Source organism: Oncorhynchus nerka, linkage group LG1, assembly GCF_034236695.1.
Source record: "Oncorhynchus nerka isolate Pitt River linkage group LG1, Oner_Uvic_2.0, whole genome shotgun sequence".
NCBI lineage: Eukaryota > Metazoa > Chordata > Actinopteri > Salmoniformes > Salmonidae > Oncorhynchus > Oncorhynchus nerka.
Window position 1 is genome coordinate 11,572,244 of NC_088396.1, and position 18,972 is coordinate 11,591,215.

The 18,972-nt window shown below is 44.8% G+C and overlaps 1 protein-coding gene across 2 annotated transcripts in view; it reads left to right on the top strand.

The window, feature by feature from the left end:
* The first annotated feature begins 10,989 nt into the window (after positions 1-10,989).
* The window catches only part of LOC115139762 (myosin light chain kinase, smooth muscle-like), an 83,944-nt gene continuing 75,961 nt past the window's right edge, over positions 10,990-18,972 (top strand). The window contains exon 1 of one of the 2 annotated variants that reach the window (XM_029677555.2): positions 10,990-11,178. The gene's annotated coding sequence lies outside the window, so the exon portion shown is untranslated. The remainder of the gene's footprint in view (positions 11,179-18,972) is intronic. The other variant, XM_029677640.2, reaches the window with a different exon arrangement.

The window sequence follows — 18,972 nt, forward strand, 5'->3', positions numbered from 1 at the left end:
TTTTTTCTGCTTTACATTGACTGCTAAAACATTTGATCTTACCAGTTTTCTTTTATATCGCTTTGGTACTATTTTACTTGTGGTAAATTTTCACAACTCTTAGTACAAAACTCCAAACTGGTCTCACTTGTAACGCAGCCAGTCTTTCAGTCAAAACCTGTCATTGTGCATTCACTTAGATTGTAAACATCTCTCACCACACAACCATTGATTTTGAAATCTAATGATAACATTGGTTTAATGATCAATCCACAATATAATGATATATTGTCAATTTAGTCGTTTTAACTGTCAGTTAATCCAATAGTAAATAATGCAAGATACGCGTTTCAGAACACTTAGACATGCTGAAAGGAATATTCTACATAATATCTATCCAATGTGTAATCAAAGGTGTGATCAATGAAGACGTCCTCTAAAATAATTCATGCAAACAAAAATGTTTCTCATATAACTGCAACATAGGTGCACTGTGTGTAATCAAATGTAACAAAAAATCGAATTAATGAAAATAACACAATGTTTTGCACGCACTCATTTGCAGCAAGCCTGTCTTGAGCATTTGGCCATAAATTCTCATCCATATCACAGTGAATGTCCTCATTGTTCATGCACCGCAGGAAAAACCTTTTGGCATAGCGAATCCAAGCTTGACATTGGCCTCATCCATGGCCAGAAAGAGGGTGGCATGCTCATGGGATGGTGATCGTACACGTTCCACCTTCATGCTGGAAAAATACATCCTCCATTGGGTTGAGAAAAGGAGAGTATGGGGCAGGTATAGGGCCACAAATCGGGGATGGACCCGAAACCATGCCTTTATGGTGGATCCTGACATTGACAATGACATAGGTGACCCCTTGACCTTGACAGGCCTGCTCAATTTCATTTAGAAACACAATGGCCCAGGTCCTACCACTCCAACTTCAGAGATAGCTGCGCACATGGAGATGTTTCCCCCACTTTGTCCAGGCACTTGGACGGTCGCCCATTGACCGATGAGTTTTGGCCAGGTTGAAGCACGCTTCATCAACAAAGATATACTTGTGATGGTTCACAGCAGCATCAAGCACCATCTCCTTCTAAAAATATATTTTGGTTAGTTATTTTTACAGTATAGTTCCAATATGATATTGTGAAGTAGTATGTGCATCTAATAGTAAAAGTAATACAGTATATAGTGTTGTACCTGAACATACTGTCACGCCCTGACCTTAGTATTCTTTGTTTTCTTTATTGTTTTGGTTAGGTCAGGGTGTGACATGGGTGATGTATGTGTTTTTGTACTGTCTAGGGGTTTTGTAGGTTTATTGGGTTGTTTACCATCTAGTTGTTTATGTATGTCTACGGTTGCCTAGATTGGTTCTCAATTAGAGGCAGCTGTTTATCGTTGTCTCTGATTGGGAACCATATTTAGGCAGCCATCTTCTTTGGGTATTTCGTGGGTTATTGTCTATGTTAGATTCCTGTGTCTGCACTAAATACACACACACACATATATATATATATATATATATATATATATATATATATATATATATATATGTTATTTAGCTTCACGTTCGTTTTGTAGTTTGTTTATGTGTTTCTTCGTCGTCGTCATTAAAGTAACATGTATTCATATCACGCTGCACCTTGGTCTCCTCCATTCAACGAACGTGACACATACTCTGCCCGCTGTTGTTTCACCTGATTGTTGTTTCTCTCAAAAGGCACCAGGTAAATGTGTTTAATAGATACCTGGTGCCTCTTCAAAAGGTGGGAGATTGAGCAGGCCTGTCAAGGTCACTTGGTCTGAAGCAAAGTGATGAAATCTGTTGGTACTATCAGAAAGATTAGTGCTTTGGTTTATCAGGCTTGCTTCCTAACTTTAGACCATAGCTTCATTTACCCATATCTCAATGTAATATTGTCTGGGTCATCATATCTCATACAAAATAACCTCAGCTTTGTTTAAGAAACTCAATATCTTGTTTATGTATGACATTAATGTACTCCAATTCTGCACTTTCATCTACAAATACTCACACCTCCCAGACAGTTACCTAAAACCTTCAATGGATTCTTCCAGGTTCAGTCTGACATCCATCAATGTACCACAAGACACTGTGATAACCTTCCCCGTCCCCACTGCCGCACCTCACATAGTCAATTCTCTATCAGATACAGAGGTACCATACTCAGGAATTCTTATCTTCACATTGCAAAAATATCATCATCCCTCAATAACTTCAAGCGAAGACTTGGTCAGCTGGATGAACCAAACTACTCAGTAATCTCCTCCATATAGCCTAACTCTCACATGCACACACACATTTAAACAAATATGTGTATATATATATATATATATATATATATATATATATATATATATATACACTACTCAAAAAAATAAAGGGAACACTTAAACAACTCCAAGTCAATCACACTTCTGTGAAATCAAACTGTCCACTTAGGAAGCAACACTGATTGACAATACATTTCACATGCTGTTGTGCAAATGGAATAGACAACAGGTGGAAATTATAGGCAATTAGCAAGACACCCCCAATAAAGGAGTGGTTCTGCAGGTGGTGACCACAGACCACTTCTCACTTCCTATGCTTCCTGGCTGATGTTTTGGTCACTTTTGAATGCTGGCGGTGCTCTAGTGGTAGCATGAGACGGAGTCTACAACCCACACAAGTGGCTTGGGTAGTGCAGCTCATCCAGGATGGCACATCAATGCGAGCTGTGGCAAGAAGGTTTGCTGTGTCTGTCAACGTAGTGTCCAGAGCATGGAGGCGCTACCAGGAGACAGGCCAGTACATCAGGAGATGTGGAGGAGGCCGTAGGAGGGCAACAACCCAGCAGCAGGACCGCTACCTCCGCCTTTCTGCAAGGAGGAGCAGGAGGAGCACTGCCAGAGCCCTGCAAAATGACCTTCAGCAGGCCACAAATGTGCATGTGTCTGCTCAAACGGTCAGAAACAGACTCCATGAGGGTGGTATGAGAGCCTGACGTCCACAGGTGGGGGTTGTGCTTACAGCCCAACACCGTGCAGGACGTTTTTCATTTGCCAGAGAACACCAAGATTGGCAAATTCGCCACTGGCGCCCTGTGCTCTTCACAGATGAAAGCAGGTTCGCACTGAGCACATGTGACAGACGTGACAGAGTCTGGAGACGCCATGGAGAACGTTCTGCTGCCTGCAACATCCTCCAGTATGACCGGTTTGGCGATGGGTCAGTCATGGTGTGGGGTGGCAATTCTTTGGGGGGCCGCACAGCCCTCCATGTGCTCGCCAGAGGTAGCCTGACTGCTATTAGGTACCGAGATGAGATCCTCAGACCCCTTGTGAGACCATATGCTGGTGCGGTTGGCCCTGGGTTCCTCCTAATGCAAGACAATGCTAGACCTCATGTGGAGTGTGTCAGCAGTTCCTGCAAGAGGAAGGCATTGATGCTATGGACTGGCCCGCCCGTTCCCCAGACCTGAATCCAATTGAGCACATCTGGGACATCATGTCTCGCTCCATCCACGCCACTTTGCACCACAGACTGTCCAGGAGTTGGCGGATGCTTTAGTTCAGGTCTGGGAGGAGATCCCTCAGGAGACCATCCGCCACCTCATCAGGAGCATGCCCAGGCGTTGTAGGGAGGTCATACAGGCACGTGGAGGCCACACACACTACTGAGCCTCACTTTGACTTGTTTTAAGGACATTAAATCAAAGTTGGATCAGCCTGTAGTGTGGTTTTCCACTTTAATTTTGAGTGTGACTCCAAATCCAGACCTCCATGGGTTGGTAAATTTGATTTCCATTGATCATTTTTGTGATTTTGTTGTCAGCACATTCAACTATGTACAGAAAAAAAGTATTTAATAAGAATATTTCATTCATTCAGACTAGGATGTGTTATTTTAGTGTTCCCTTTATTTTTTTGAGCAGTGTATATTCTTTTTTAGTTTTTACGTGATTACTGATCAATTCATTTATAATTAGCAGGTTTCGTTATCTGTTTTATCAAACCGTTTAGATTTTTGTATTTTTTTGTGGTGTGGTTTTACTTTTTATATAAACCCTTGGGCTTCCAAGCACACACTAATTGGTCTTTTAAATGTGTTTTTATCTGTGTTGTCTATCACTTGTTTTCTTTGGTGCAAATAAATAAATAAAACAAAAAGGTAAATGGCTGCCACATTGGCAAGGTGTCATCGTTCACCTCAATGGCCTGCTTAATTTCGGACAACTGTATGTAATTCCTGGCCCTCCCCATTTCCCCCACTGCCCCCTCCTGCTGGTCGATCAGCATACGACCACCACCATGGCGTCTTCTGTAAATTCTGAGGTTAGAACAGAGTCTACTGTCAATAGATCATACTGCAAGAATACTGTAACATGTTTTGTGAATGTACATACATTACAACATGTCATTTACTCTAAATGTAATGGTAAAGCATAGTGCATATCCTGCAGACTTACTTTCTTGGGGAAATGTTCTCATGATCAAATTGAGAGTTGAACTAATCTGTCTGCCTCTGCCATGGTAAGGCTTTTGTTTACCACATGGTCAACGACGATGGCCCAGACTTCATTCGACATAACAGTTCCCTGCCGTTTGCCTCCCTCTCTCTGATGTACACCTCTTTGACGGGCCCATGCCCATCTCTTTGACAAAGCCCATGCCCATCTCTTTGACAGGGCCCATGCCCATCTCTTTGACAAGGCCCATGCCCATGTCTTTGACAAGGCCCATGCCCATCTCTTTGACAAGGCCCATGCCCATCTCTTTGACAGGGCCCATGCCCATCTCTTTGACAGGGCCCATGCCCACCTCTTTGACAGGGCCCATGCCCACCTCTTTGACAGGGCCCATGGCCACCTCTTTGACAGGGCCCCTTCCCACCTCTTTGACAGGGCCCATGCCCACCTCTTTGACAGGGCCCATGCCCATCTCTTTTACAGGGCCCCTTCCCACCTCTTTGACAGGGCCCATGCCCACCTCTTTGACAGGGCCCCTTCCCAGCTCTTTGACAGGGCCCATGCCCACCTCTTTGACAGGGACCCTTCCCACCTCTTTGACCTCTTTGACAGGGCCAATGCCCATCTCTTTGACCTCTTTGATGGGGCCCATGCTCTCCTCTCTTGGCCGTTTGATTTCTCTCTCTCCTTTGCTGTCTATACTGCTCCATGTTGAACAAAAATTGCAATTCTTCACACATCCCCTTTTGCAGTATATGGTGACCAAATGTGGTTACCACAATGTGAAATCAATTAACAATAACGAGTAGTCATTATGTATGGTTACCATGTCTCATACATGTCTTTTAGATGTTTATACTTTTACAAGCACACATTTTTTAACTCAAAATCCATATTTAGTAGACAACCCCGTTTAAAATCTATAGGTTTACCAAACGGTGATTAACCATTAAGCGCAGTTGGATTAAGTGATGGCCAAATGTATTTAAACAAATGAGAAGAGAATCATATGAAAAGTATCATGAGCATTGCATTTGACTTTCAATGAAAGATATTTCTAGATGAAACACTGATTAGGTTTGGTGAAAAAGTTACTGTGTGATTGTGTATTGAAAATGTGCTTAAAGTTGAGTTGAGTTGTGAAATTGTACCAGATACTTGTGAAAATAATACCAATAGTACTACAAAAGTGGCTTATTTTCCAAAGTAACCTTCAATATGATAGCAGCAATGTTTTCACATGGTGCAGAGTTCTGTAGTACAGCCAGTGTGTGCGCGCGCGTGTGTGTACAGTACGCATGCATATTTCTGTGTGTGCGTGCTTGCATGCTTTCATGTGTGTATGTGAAAGTGCACTGGGAGTGTGTCATCCCACAGATGGACCCGCTGGGCTACCAGATGCCAGGAAGTGACAGCCTTCCTCAACCAACTAGGTCATCCCCGCCACGGCCACCAATACACAAAGTTTTCTCGGGCTATTAAGCTTGCTCAACTCTGAATGTGTGTGTGTGTGTGTGTGTGTGTGTGTGTGTGTGTGTGTGTGTGTGTGTGTGTGTGTGTGTGTGTGTGTGTGTGTGTGTGTGTGTGTGTGTGTGTGTGTGCTGTTTGCATTTCACTAGGGCAGTCCAATTCAGATATTTTCTTCTCACTAATTGGTCTTTTAACCAATCACATGAGATCTTTTCACATCAGCTCTTTTTCATTAGTGAAAAATAAAAATCAGAAGCCTGTGTAAATGCAGCCTAAGCTACATATAATTTTTATGATTATCTGATTTCTGGCAAACCATGTTGGATTTGGTTTGGTATTTTCTTTGCCCATAGCTATATCTCCAATTAACTTGTGGTAATTGAAACTGTGTGTATCTTGTGTATCTCCTTTGTGTCATCAACAAATGCTAAGTTGAATTTTATTTGCTAAATTGTAATTTCAGAGATAGATTCCTTTGTGTGTTGTGTTCGTGATTGGAATATGCTGTCTACTAGGCCTAGGCTATACATGCGGGTAGATGAGATTCTACTAGGCCTAGGCTATACATGCGGGTAGATGAGATAATATTGTAAATGGTCCTCTGATTTCTCAGTGCGTTCCAGCTCCTACCGTTTCCATGGTCACCTGAGCATGGAATGTTCTGCAGTCTAAGTGAGCTGTGGGCCAGGCAGCCTGGAGCCATCAGACTATGGCCTGTTAACAGGGCATTGAGCACTGGTTCTGCCAGGATCCTCATGCTTTACCCACAGACACAGGCCCACAGGATGAGACAAATGCACAGCAAATGATTAGCATCCAACATCCAGGAAGTCCTAATATGGACACCGTAAACCTAAGTCAGGTTTAAGTTGAGTGTATTATGGGGGGGAGCCTATACCTTGTCTTGGAAGAATGATCATGACTATGTGGACATTTCCCTTAGGATTTCAATTGTTTGGCCAGATTTTACCAAGTGAAGAAAGCAGCTGTACTGTTCATAAAATACATCACAGAGCCATGAAAATCTAGAGACAGTGAAATACCTCCTTTGAGTGCTTAATATGCTCCGATCCTCTTCATTACAAGCTCTATATAGTATATTCCTGAACCCTGGTTATGGGAAACGAAGCCAAGGCACGTACTGCATGCACCCTAAAAGGTATCATCCTTTATAGAGTAGATTTAGCGTATCTGCAAATCACAGGTAAAATAGTATGTAGGAAAAATGAATATTTCGAAAGAGATTGGCCAGATGACCACAGGTCCTTATGGGAGAGTGGGAGAGCGGGACAGCTGGGACACATCATTTAGTAGGACACTTTCTAACTTCCGTCAGGAGATGGCGCTATAGGCACCAGAAGGCTTGGGTTACATTGTAATGCTGTATGGATAAACAATTATGGATTTTGCAACATATTTGCAACATAATCACTGTCCACAAAAATGACACAAATTGGACAACTGCAATATTCCCACCAAAAGTCCTAACACAAATAAGTCTCAGTACCTTACACATTTCAGTTTACGAACCAAAAACCTCGCCTCAAAGGACAAGCTGATGTTTTGCCAGCATAGCCAATATCATTCTCCAATTGGAAAATTTTGTGGCCAAAACCAGGCCATAAAACATTCCTAAAAACCACACAGTGGGTTGAATGCTTTAATCAGTGGAGTGTGTTGGCCAATTACAGAGATACAGCCACAAACTGACAGGAAGAAAATAATTACGCCATCAACTAAATGAGATAAGCAGATCAGTGGCGCCTGAGATCACCACCCTTTCAAACAGACTCCTCTAAAGGTCAAGGTCAACAAGGTTATACAATAGCTAGCTCTGGTCCAGGGTGTTAGCGCAGCTTTTAACACTGAGCCCCTTAATTAATAACAGCGTTAGCAGCCATACTAACGCCCTGGACCAGAGCAATAAAGTAGCCTACATGTTATGGTAAGGTCAGGACCATTTTGAAAATGAGCATTTATGTTATATTATCATAATAAAATGTTCCATACTGGTTCAAATGTTATGGTCGTTTTTAATAGGCCAGTGGAATATATTTGGAAATTACTCCAATAAAGCACACCAAATGTTTTTCACTGCATGATTTAAGATACACAACTAACGTGTAGGAGGAGATGATTTTGCCAACTCTCCATATTGAAACGTAAATGTCAAACTGCCTTCCCTTGAGCAGGGTTAACACTGCATGTGGAGGAAATCACAGAGGGGGGTTTCCTATACATCTGTGTTTCAGACAGTTTAGGATTGTTTTGTCTGGAGTTTTCGTTTGAGGCAGCACTCCCAGAGAATGTTTACTTTTACCTTTCCGGTGGGCTAGCTACTCTTGATCTGATTCCCATGCTGAAGTAGCAAGGCCTGCCTCTTTCTAGAATGGGTAGGGGGGAGTCAACATATTTACATGTAATATGACATTACTTTATAGAAGCTGAACACATAACAGTGTATCTCGTTGTTTTATGACGTTTGTTGTAGCTAACCATCCAGAGGTATAAATACTATTGCTCCTTTGCTTGACCAACACAGTTCATTAGAAGGTAGGAAAAGACACAGTTACAGATAATAAATACACTGATATGCTGATGTACTGATAAACTGAAGTGTAATAGTACAATATAGTACAATATCCACTAGAGAGCACCGATGTAACGCTGATGCTGACTCAATGCACAATTGGAAAATGAGTTCACTGTTAAAAAAAGTTAGATGAGGTTATGGTGAGTTTGCATTTTGCAGTTTGACTTATAGAGCTTCCAATGTGTGTTATTTGATCAAATCGGTGACCATACTAAATGAACGCCATGCTTCCTTTGCATAAACCTAAGAAACCCCATCATATTATCATCAAATCACAAGTTATATTGACACTTTCTCTCAAGCTCTTTTGTTTCTTGCATATGGGCTGTTTCTTACATCCAGCCCACTGACATCTTTTTGCTTCCTGTGTTTTCTACATAGCACTGCCATCACTGAGTGTTGACAGGCTGTGAAATCAGCTGCAAGTCAAGAAATGCATTTCACTGGGTTCTGTAACAGCCAGAAGACGTGGCAGGTGTTTTCACTATTCAGCCTCTTACTTGAATCCCACACGGACTAAATGACCATTCCACATGTTACAACTGTCTGCCTCAACTCTTGCGATAGCTCAGCTCCAAGAAGATGTATTTTTCACAGTAATATTTAATTGGCACAGAAATAACTACACTTTAAATGGGGCTTTCCAAAATGGTGTTCAAACCAGTGGCTGTTCGTCCCTAGTTACCACAGCCACAAAGTCAAATGAGGCTAGGCATAAGGTTAGCAGTGTGGTTAAGGTTAGGGTTGGGTTATAAATCTGATTTTAAGAAAATAAATGGCAGAAATAGGTGGGGATTAGCCATAATTATACTTTGTGGCTGTGGTAACTAGTGACAACCCGTGTGGCTCTTGGTGATAGTTGTGAACTATGGTGTTTGAACTGATTGTGGAGTGAATACAGTGACAAATGCAGAGGAGAAACAGCCCTAGACTGTCCTTTTTGTTTTGAGTAATCACAACCTGTCCAGGTAATGATGCAAGTAAGCCTGAGAGGCTATTTCAGTTTCGTAACTTGGTATTCAAGGTAATCAATACATCACTATATATACAAAAGTATGTGGACACCCCTTCAAATTAGTAGATTTGGCCATTACAACCACACCCGTTGTTGACCGGTGTATAAAATCAGGCACACCGCCATGCAATCTCCATAGACAAACATTGGCAGTAAAATGGCCTTACTGAAGAGCTCAGTAACTTTCAACAAGTCAGGTCATCAAATTTCTGCCCTGCTGGAGCAACAACAAGTAGTAGGCCACACAAGCTCACAGAATGGGACCACCGAGTGCTGAAGCGCGTAGTGTGTAAAAAGCGTCTGTCCTGGTTGCAACACTCACTACCCAGTTCCAAACTGCCTCTGGGAGCAACATCAGCACAATAACTGTTAGTCTGGAGTTTTATGAAATGGGTTTCCATGGCCGAGCAGCGCACACAAGCCTAAGATCACCACGTGCAATGCCAAGCGTCGGCTGGAGTGATGTAAAGCTTGACGCCTTTGGACTCTGGAGCAGTGGAAACGTGTTCTCTGGTGTGATGAATTACGCATCACCATCTGGCAGTCCGACAGACTAATCTGTGTTTGGCGGATGCCAGGAGAACTCTACCTGTCTGAATACATAGTGCCAACTGTAAAGTTTGGTGAAAGAGGAAAAATGGTCTGCGGCCGTTTTTCATGGTTCGAGCTAGGCCCCTTGGTTCTAGTGAAGGGAAATGTTCATGCTACAACATACAATGACATTCTAGACGATTCTGTGCTTCCAACTTGGTGGCAACAGTTTGGGAAAGGCACTTTCCTGTTTCAGCATGACAAAATGCAGAAATAGTTTGTTGAGATTGGTGCAGAAGAACTTGACTGGCCTGCACAGAGCCCTGACCTCAACCCCATCAAACACCTTTGGGATGACTTGGAATGCGAACTGCGAGCCAAGCCTAATCACCCAACATCCGTGCCCGACCTCACTAATGCTCTCGTGGCTGAATGGAAGCAAGTCCCCACAGCAATGTTCCAACATCTATTGGAAAGTGTTCTCAGAACAATGGAGGCTGTTATAGTAGCAAAGGGGGCACCAACTCCATATTAATGACCATGATTTTGGAATGAGATGTTCGATGAGCAGGTGGCCACATACTACTCATGTAGTATATGTGTTAAGGACTGAAAGTTTGTTACGTTTCAGAATATGGCTTTCTTTTGTACTGAATAGCCTATGTAAGTTATCTATTTGAATTTACCAGTTGAAATGTATGAACTAATCCTCAAATAAATAGTGGAAGAAGCTGAGAGCAAAATACATCATTTCATACATCAATTTACAAATGCTGTGTGACCCAGACCAGGCAGTACATTTGGGGATAGATCTGCAGATTTTCAGACCTCCCCCTTTCCCATCTCGCACGACCAATGAAATGTCTCACAACGTATGTTAGGATTGACGCCAAAAACTTTGATAGTGGCAACGAATCCCGCAAGATCTTACTAAAGTAGACGGCGATACATCCGACGGATAAGTGACCCATCTGTCTTTGAAAGCGTAATACATTTTCTCTGCTGAATTGTTCTAGGAGAAGTTTATCTCATCAGAGTGAAAAGTTAGAGCAGAGGAGCAGCGCTTCATATTGGCGAGACGCTATTTTGGCAACGTGCTGTTTTGGTAAGTCCAACTGAAATATTGAAAATGTTTGTCTCAGCCTACCTGTAACTCTGGGATATCACTGCACCTACAAAAGGTTGCTCTGATCATGGTAGGCTATTGCATAAACGTTTCAAATGAAGGAACTCTGATCATGACAATAGATAACTTTTATTATTGCCTCTTTAGGTCATTGATTTAGCTTACTCTTATTGATGTGACTTTACAATTGTTTGTATGAATTTCCATTTTCAAATACATCGACCTTTTCATTTATTTATTACTTTAAATTAATCTGAAATTACTAGTGATATTATTCTACTGAATTATTTAAAATAGCCTAATACTTTACCACAATATTTTCAATCTATAGTTCTTGTTGTTGAGCTTTTCATTTTTTGCTATTTAGTTTCAAATTCCACATAAACCTTGCAGTAGATGATTCGAAAATCATGTGGTGTTTTATTTCAAGGTGTTCTCAGGGCAATTTGTATTATGCTGTACTTAAATCTGTGTCACTCCATTTAGTATGATATATTACGTTACGTTAGATTATGAATGGAATAGCAGTCGTACAATATCATAGATATTACCCGGTCATGCAATAGAATACGAATTGGATGACGTAATTTATCATGCGTCTTGGAAGACATGTATAATTAAATACGTGTCCACAACAGAGGATCGAGTAATCGAATTGAACGGTTTATTAACCAGAACTCACAGGCTGCTGTTTTGGCCATATCCTACTCCAAATAAATCCGTAAACAACAACAGGCTTCCAACTCTCTGTCAGGATGCAAAAAGAGAGCAAACAATAGCAAGCATGGTCTTTCAACCTGCAGTGCCTGACCTCCTGCCTCCCTCCACCAACCACAAGGGCACCTAGCACCAGGACATTCCAGGCATTCTTTTGGTTGGCAGACAACAGGTTGACGGGATACTGGTAAAGTGCACCACAATAAAGGAACAACATAACTTAGGGACACACAGTTGTCTATGTGGGTCGCTACACCCCCACCCCACCCACCTCAAAGTCCCTCGTCTCCGAGGGAACACACAAAGTCTTCAGAAGCAAACCGGAGGTCTCCTTTGTCTGCACGGGCGTGATGGGGCAGAGTGGCTTTTCTTTGGAAGGTGTCTCCTAGTGTACTCCGACCCCCGGGGGAACAGCAGAGCTATCAGGGGGCTGTCGAAATGCTATCTCCGCAGGGGTGCGGATCTCCCCCAGCACGAGAAGGGCAGGTGTGCATGAGGTGGCGTTCTGGACAGTGGAGTGGCACGCCATGAGGACAAGGGGCAGATGATTGTCCCAATCATGCTGGTGTTTGGCAGAGATGTTCAGCTGCTGTGCAAGCGTTTTGTTGAAGAACTCCATGAAGCCATTGCCCTGTGAGTGGAGTAGTGCGGATCTTGAGAATATCCAGCTGCTCACACCTGGTGGCTAACACGCAGCACTCAAAGTTTCTGATTGTGAATGGACTCCGCAGCGCCAAACTTGCTGAACGTAACTGCTGTGAGGGCGTCCACGATGGTTTCTTCCTCTTGGTCAGGCAGAGCGTAGGCCATTTTGTAAAATAGTCCATGGCCGTAAGCACCCAGTGGTTTCCACTGTCTGGTGGGGAATGGACCAATTACATCCACTCCTACTCTCTCCATGGGTGCCTCGACTGGACACTGTTGGAGTTGTGTGTGGAGCGGCCTAAAGGGCTCTTTCTCGCAGAGCCCCGAACTTTTACCACCGCCCTTTGGTGAGAGCGTTGCCATTCAGCCATGTTGACCACCTGCAGCTCACAGCAGACAGGCACGTGACATAATATGGCACAGGCCCCCTCCTCCGTACACAGCTCTCTCACGGGCCTCTCTCCGCTCAGTGGTGGAACCTGTCTGCAGTACACGGCCGGTGGGACGTGGCATTGGAGTGGCTTATGACTGCAGCTCCTTCAACCAGCATGCGACCATCCTCTCTGGCACTTTGAAAGACTTGAGGCACTGGAGGGCAGAGTGGTCAGTCCTTACCATGAAGGGCAGGCCACCAAGGTAATACTTGGAAGTGACACAGTAGCGGCACTCATGTTTGTTGAATGTCTTGCTGAAAGTCAGTCACCACTTTCTCCCCCCTCTGGCCCCACCTAGGCCAGCACCCCACCCATTCCCACATTGCTTGTGGGGGGCGAGCATGGAGGCCTCGATCAGTGCATGCTGAAGGGTGTTGAAGTCCTCCTGGCACTCCATTGTCCATATCAAGGCCTTGTCGGCAGCAGGCGGTTTAGGGGACCGGCGAAACTGGAGCAGCCCTGTACAAACCTCCTGTAGTGCTGCTGGTCAGTGGGGGTAGGCCAGTCTCGGACAGCCCCCACTTTGTTCTCCATGGTGCTGATACCCTCTCCCCCCCCCATCCCATCCCCACTTTGTGCTCCAAGAAAGAGAACCTCTCTCCTCATGAAGTGGCACTGCACCACATGCCGTAGCACTCCCAGGGCAGACTGGAAGGAGCTGCCGTGGGCAAGGATGTCATCGAGGTAGACCACGCACTCCTTTGGTGGAGATGCCGTCCAGCATCCTGTCCATTAACCTCTCAAAAGTAGCTGGTGCTTTGCAAAGGCCCTTGAACTGCCAGTGACCTCTGCCCTCTTGGCTCTGGCCTCTGGAGATATGGGCACCTGCCAGTAGCTGCTGCAGAGGTCCAGATCAAGCGACTCATTGACGCATGGTAGGGGGTATGAATGCTTCCCGGTTACCTCATTCAGCCGCCTGTTCTTCTGCACAGAACCTCAGCTTACCCTCCTTTTAAGGAACCAGCCCTGGGGCTGTCTGAGGGCTCGATGAAGTCCTCTCCTGGCGTGCCATGCAGGTACAGCAGGGACGCACCTTGATGGGCAGAGCGTTGCCGGTGTCGATCTCATGTGGGTCTGACCCACCTTATCCTCAGAGCATTGTTCAGAACTTGAACAATGACTGCCACAGATGTTCCACCTGCTATGAGTCAAGACCATCACAGTTATTTTCCCATATCTCCTTCACTGCCAACAGTGTCCTCTCCTATCTGGAGTAGCTGGGCTAGGGGGGAGGTGTCATTGAGGTAGCTGGGGGAATGTCACACTAAGCTGTGGGGGCTTAGCTATAGTGTGCAGCTGGGGGAAGGTCTCACACAGGTGTGGGGGAGGGGCAGGGCAGCCATGAGTATTTGGTGACTGCAGGCCCTCCCTGGAAGCTAGTGTGGCCCTGTCTAGGCCTAGCTGGAAGCCTGTGCTCCTAAGAAAGTCCAACCCCAGGGTACATGGGTACTGTACAGCTGCTACCCACACAGGATGATGCACTGTCCTGCCCCCTACCCTTTCATGGGTACCAGCTCACCTGTGACCGTGTGGGCTGAAACTGAGTCCAACCTGGTACAACGTCTGACTTCACCGGGGTTACTGTGGACTCAGGGCACCTCCTTGACAGGGAAGTAACAAAAGTCCCCAACACAGTTCCTGCCCACCGACAATGCAGGCTACATCTGCACCACAGCCCGCACAGTGGGTGTATCTCCAAACGCCCCCACTGTTTGCTGTTAGCTGGGTCTGTGTGTGTAGCTCCGTAGTAGAGCGTGAACTGGTCACGTGCCAGCTCGCTCTGCACGGAGGGGGCATGTGAGCGCATGCCTGCTGAGTGATGCGTTCAATGTCATTAGCGAACACCCGTAGTGGCTTCCCTGTATCTACTACTCAGTTTGGAGCCCAGCAGCTCGGGTTGTAAGTGGTGTCCAAAGTGCCTCATTGTTCCAACTAACACCCCATAATCATGTCTGTCCTCCGGGCTAAGCAACAACAAACAGGACAAAGCATCATCCGTGAGGCACAAAGCTAGTTGAAGTCCTCCATCTTCATCCGATCACCTGCCTAAATGAGCTGTTCTAACTGGGCATGATACTTCCCAAACCACCTTACCAGAATACAGTAATGACCTTTTATTAAATAATAAATCAAATTGTCCACAACAGGACTGAGTTCTCGATTGAATGGTTTATTAACCAGAACTCACAGGCTACTGTTTGGCCATAGTTTACGCCAAATAAATCAGGATTCATCCAATGGCATTGCGGAGTATACCACCTCGGTCATCGGCTTCATCCATAAGTGCATCGACGACGTCGTCCCCACAGCGACCGTACGTACATATCCCAACCAGAAGCCTGTAATCCATGGCAACATCCACATTGAGATAAAGGCTCGAGCTGCCACTTTCAAGGAGTGGGACTCCTTGAAATCCGGGCACTTATTAGAAATCCCGCTATGCCCTCCGATGAACCATAAAACAGGCAAAGTGTCAATACAGGATTACGATTTAATCCTACTTCACTGGCTCTGACGCTCAATGGATGTGGCAGGGCTTGAAAACTATTGCCGACTACAAAGGGAAACTCAAATGTGAGCTGCCCAGTGTCGCGAGCCTACCAGAAGAGCTAAATGCCTTTTTATGCTCGCTTCGAGGCATGCAACACTGAAGCGTGCACGAGAGAACCAGCTGTTCTGGATGACCGTGATAACGCTCTCGATAGCCGACGTGAGTAAGACCTTTAAACAGGTCAACATTCACAAAGCTGCGAGGCCAGATGGATTACCAGGACTTGTACTCAAAGCATGCGCGGACCAACTGGCAAGTGTCTTCACTTACATTTTCAACCTCTCCCTTAATGAGTCTGTAATACCTACATGTTTCAAGCAGACCACCATAGTCCCTGTGCCCAAGGAAGCGAAGGTAACCTGCCTAAATGATAACCGCCCCGTAGCACTCACGTCGGTAGCCATTAAGTGCTTGAAAGGCTGGCCATGGCTCACATCAACAGCATCCTCCCGGATACCCTAGACCCACTCCAATTCGCATACCGCCCCAACAGATCCACGGATGATGCAATCTTAATCACATTCTACACTGAACTTTCCCACCAGGACAAAAATAAACCCTTTGTGAGAATACAGTTCATTATTTAAATGGCCACAGGACTATTACATTCACCCCCCCCCCCCCCCCCCAATGCATAGTCACTTCACCCCTACCTACATGTACAAATTACTTCAACTAACCTGCACCCCCACACACTGACTCAGTACCCCCTGTGACTCAGTACCCCCTGTACAGTATATAGCCTCGTTATTGTTAGATTTTTTTTTTTTCCGACCCAGTTGTCATGTCAACACAGCCGTCAGTGCTGCGCAACCTGGAATCAGGGCTGACAGAACAGACGAGCACAGTGGTATAAACATTATTGGCTTCATGGTTTATGTATATGGTTTAGCAATCAATAACTAATTTTGAGGTGATCCTAAACCTCTCACTGAACAGTTTCAACTGAAATTTTCCAACATGAACTGTGCTAGCTATCTTAGTTCGTTGCTAGCTTGGTTAGCACATTCCTAGCTAGCTATGTTGGTGTTTTGCAATGTCATTTTGGCTGGCTAGCTAAATTATACAGGCTACAGGTCTGTATCCTTGCTGTTACAATAACCAAACGTTGGAGAAACAAATAATTTGTGAAACCAAGATGTAATGCAGCAGATGACATGCGGTGGGTTCTGAATTCTCAAACAAGCAGCTTCAATTTGATTGGCCGTTGCATGCAATTAGGGTTTGAGTTTCTTCATGTAACAGCAAAATTGCTTGAGATGTCACTTGCAACTGGAAATAAAATGGCGTGAGTGTTACTTCGTGTAACCCAAGCCTAAGGCGCGGTAGATCTGTACTATGTACACCATTTCTTATGTTTTGCCGTTCTTAGGTTTCGATTTTGCCTCTTTTGTACACCAGCTGAAAATACAATATTTTTTGTTATAGAAAATATATTTCACAGTGGTTTAGATGGTACCATGATTCTCCACACAATGACTGCCTGTTTTGTCACACAAACAGAAATTGGGCGATCTACTGAAATTTAAGCAATCAGGAAATGACGGAGTGAATTCTGCATATTGCACCTTAAAGCCTGCAGTGCCCGGCCCTCTGCCCTAACCCGCGCCGCTCCACCAACCGCAAGGTTAAGTTTAGAATAAGAGTTAGAGGAATGTTAGTTAAAATGCTGCAATGGTCCTTGATTCAAACATGCAACCTGTTGGATTGCTAGACGGTGACCGATTACTCCTCCCCGACCAACCATTCTACTTCAGACAGAAACGAAATTAGACCGTTAGGGCCTTTCATTTATTGCCTTTGAGTGACAAGTCAAATCGAATCACATACACATATTTAGCAGATGTTATTGCGAGTGTAGCGGAATGCTTCTGTTCCTAGCTCCAAAAGTGCACTAGTATCTAACAATACACACATCTAAAAGTAAAATAATGGATTCAAGAAATCTATATATTAGGACGAGCAATGTCGGAGTGGCATTGACTAGAATACAGAATAGATGCATGAAATGAGTAAAACTGTATGTAAACATTATAAAAGTGACCAGTGATTCCATGTCTGTACATAGGGCAGAAGCCTCTAAGTTGCATTTTTGATTAACTGATTGGTTGCTGGCTAGTGATGGCTATTTAACAGTCTGATGGCCTTGAGAGAAGCTGTTTTTCAGTCTCTCAGTCCCAGCTTTAATGCACCTGTACTAACCTCACTTTCTGGATGGTAGCGGGGTGAACTGGCCGTGCCTCAGGTGGTTGTCCTTTTTTTCCTTCCTGTGTAATTGTGTGGTGTAAGTGTCCTGGAGGGCAGGCGATGTGTCCCCGGTGATGTGTTGGGCAGACCGCACCACCCTCTGGAGAGCCCTGCGGTTGTGGGAAGTGCAGTTGCAATACCAGGCAATGATGCTGCCCGACAGGATGCTCTCAATTGTGCATCTGTAAAAGTTTGTTAGGGTCTTGGGGGCCAAGCCAAATTTCTTCAGCCTCCTGAGGTTGAAGAGGTGCTGTTGCGCCTTCTTCATCTCAATGTCTGTGTGGGTGGACCATTTCAGATTATCATTGATGTTTACCCCAAGGAACTTGAAGCTTTTCACCTTCTCCACTGTGGTCCAGTAGATGTGGATGGAGGCGAGCTCCCTCTGCTGTCTCCGGAAGTCCACGATCAGCTTCTTTGTTTTTAGAGGTTATTTTCCCGGCACCACTCTGCCAGGGCCCTCACCGCTTCGCTGTAGGCTGTTTCGTAATTGTTGATAATCAGGCCTACTACTGTTGTGTCGTCAGCAAACTTTATGATTTGAATTGGAGGCGTGTGTGGCAAAGCAGGCGTGGGAGTACAGGAGAGGGTTGATCATGCCCCTTTGTTGGGCCCCTGTATTGAGGATACGTAGTGGTGGTGTTTCCTTCCTTCACCACCTGGGGAGTGGCCTGTCAGGAAGTCCAGGACTTAATTGCACAGGGTGTGAGGGTTCAGACCCAGGGCCCCGAGTTTAATGATGAGCTTGGAGAGTACTATGGTGTTGAATGCTGAGCCATAGTCAATTGAACAGCATTCTTACATGGGTATTCCTCTTGTCCAGATGGGATAGGGCGGTGCAATGGCGATTGCGTCGTCTGTGGATCTGTATACAAATTGAAGTGGGTCTAGGGTATCCGGTAATGTGGAGGTGATTGGATCCTCAACTAGCCTCTCAAAGCACTTAATGATGACAGAATTGAGTGCTAAGGGGTGATATTCGTTAGTTAAGCTACCTTTGTTCCGGTACCCAAGAAAGCAATGGTGGACATTTTGAAGCAAGTGGGGACAAGTGTCCGTAAACACTCCAGCCAGCTCGTCTGCTCATGCTCTGAGGACTCAACTAGGGATGCAGTCTGGGCGGGCAGCCTTGCGAGGGTTAACACACTTACATGTCTTACTCACGTTGGCCACGAAGTC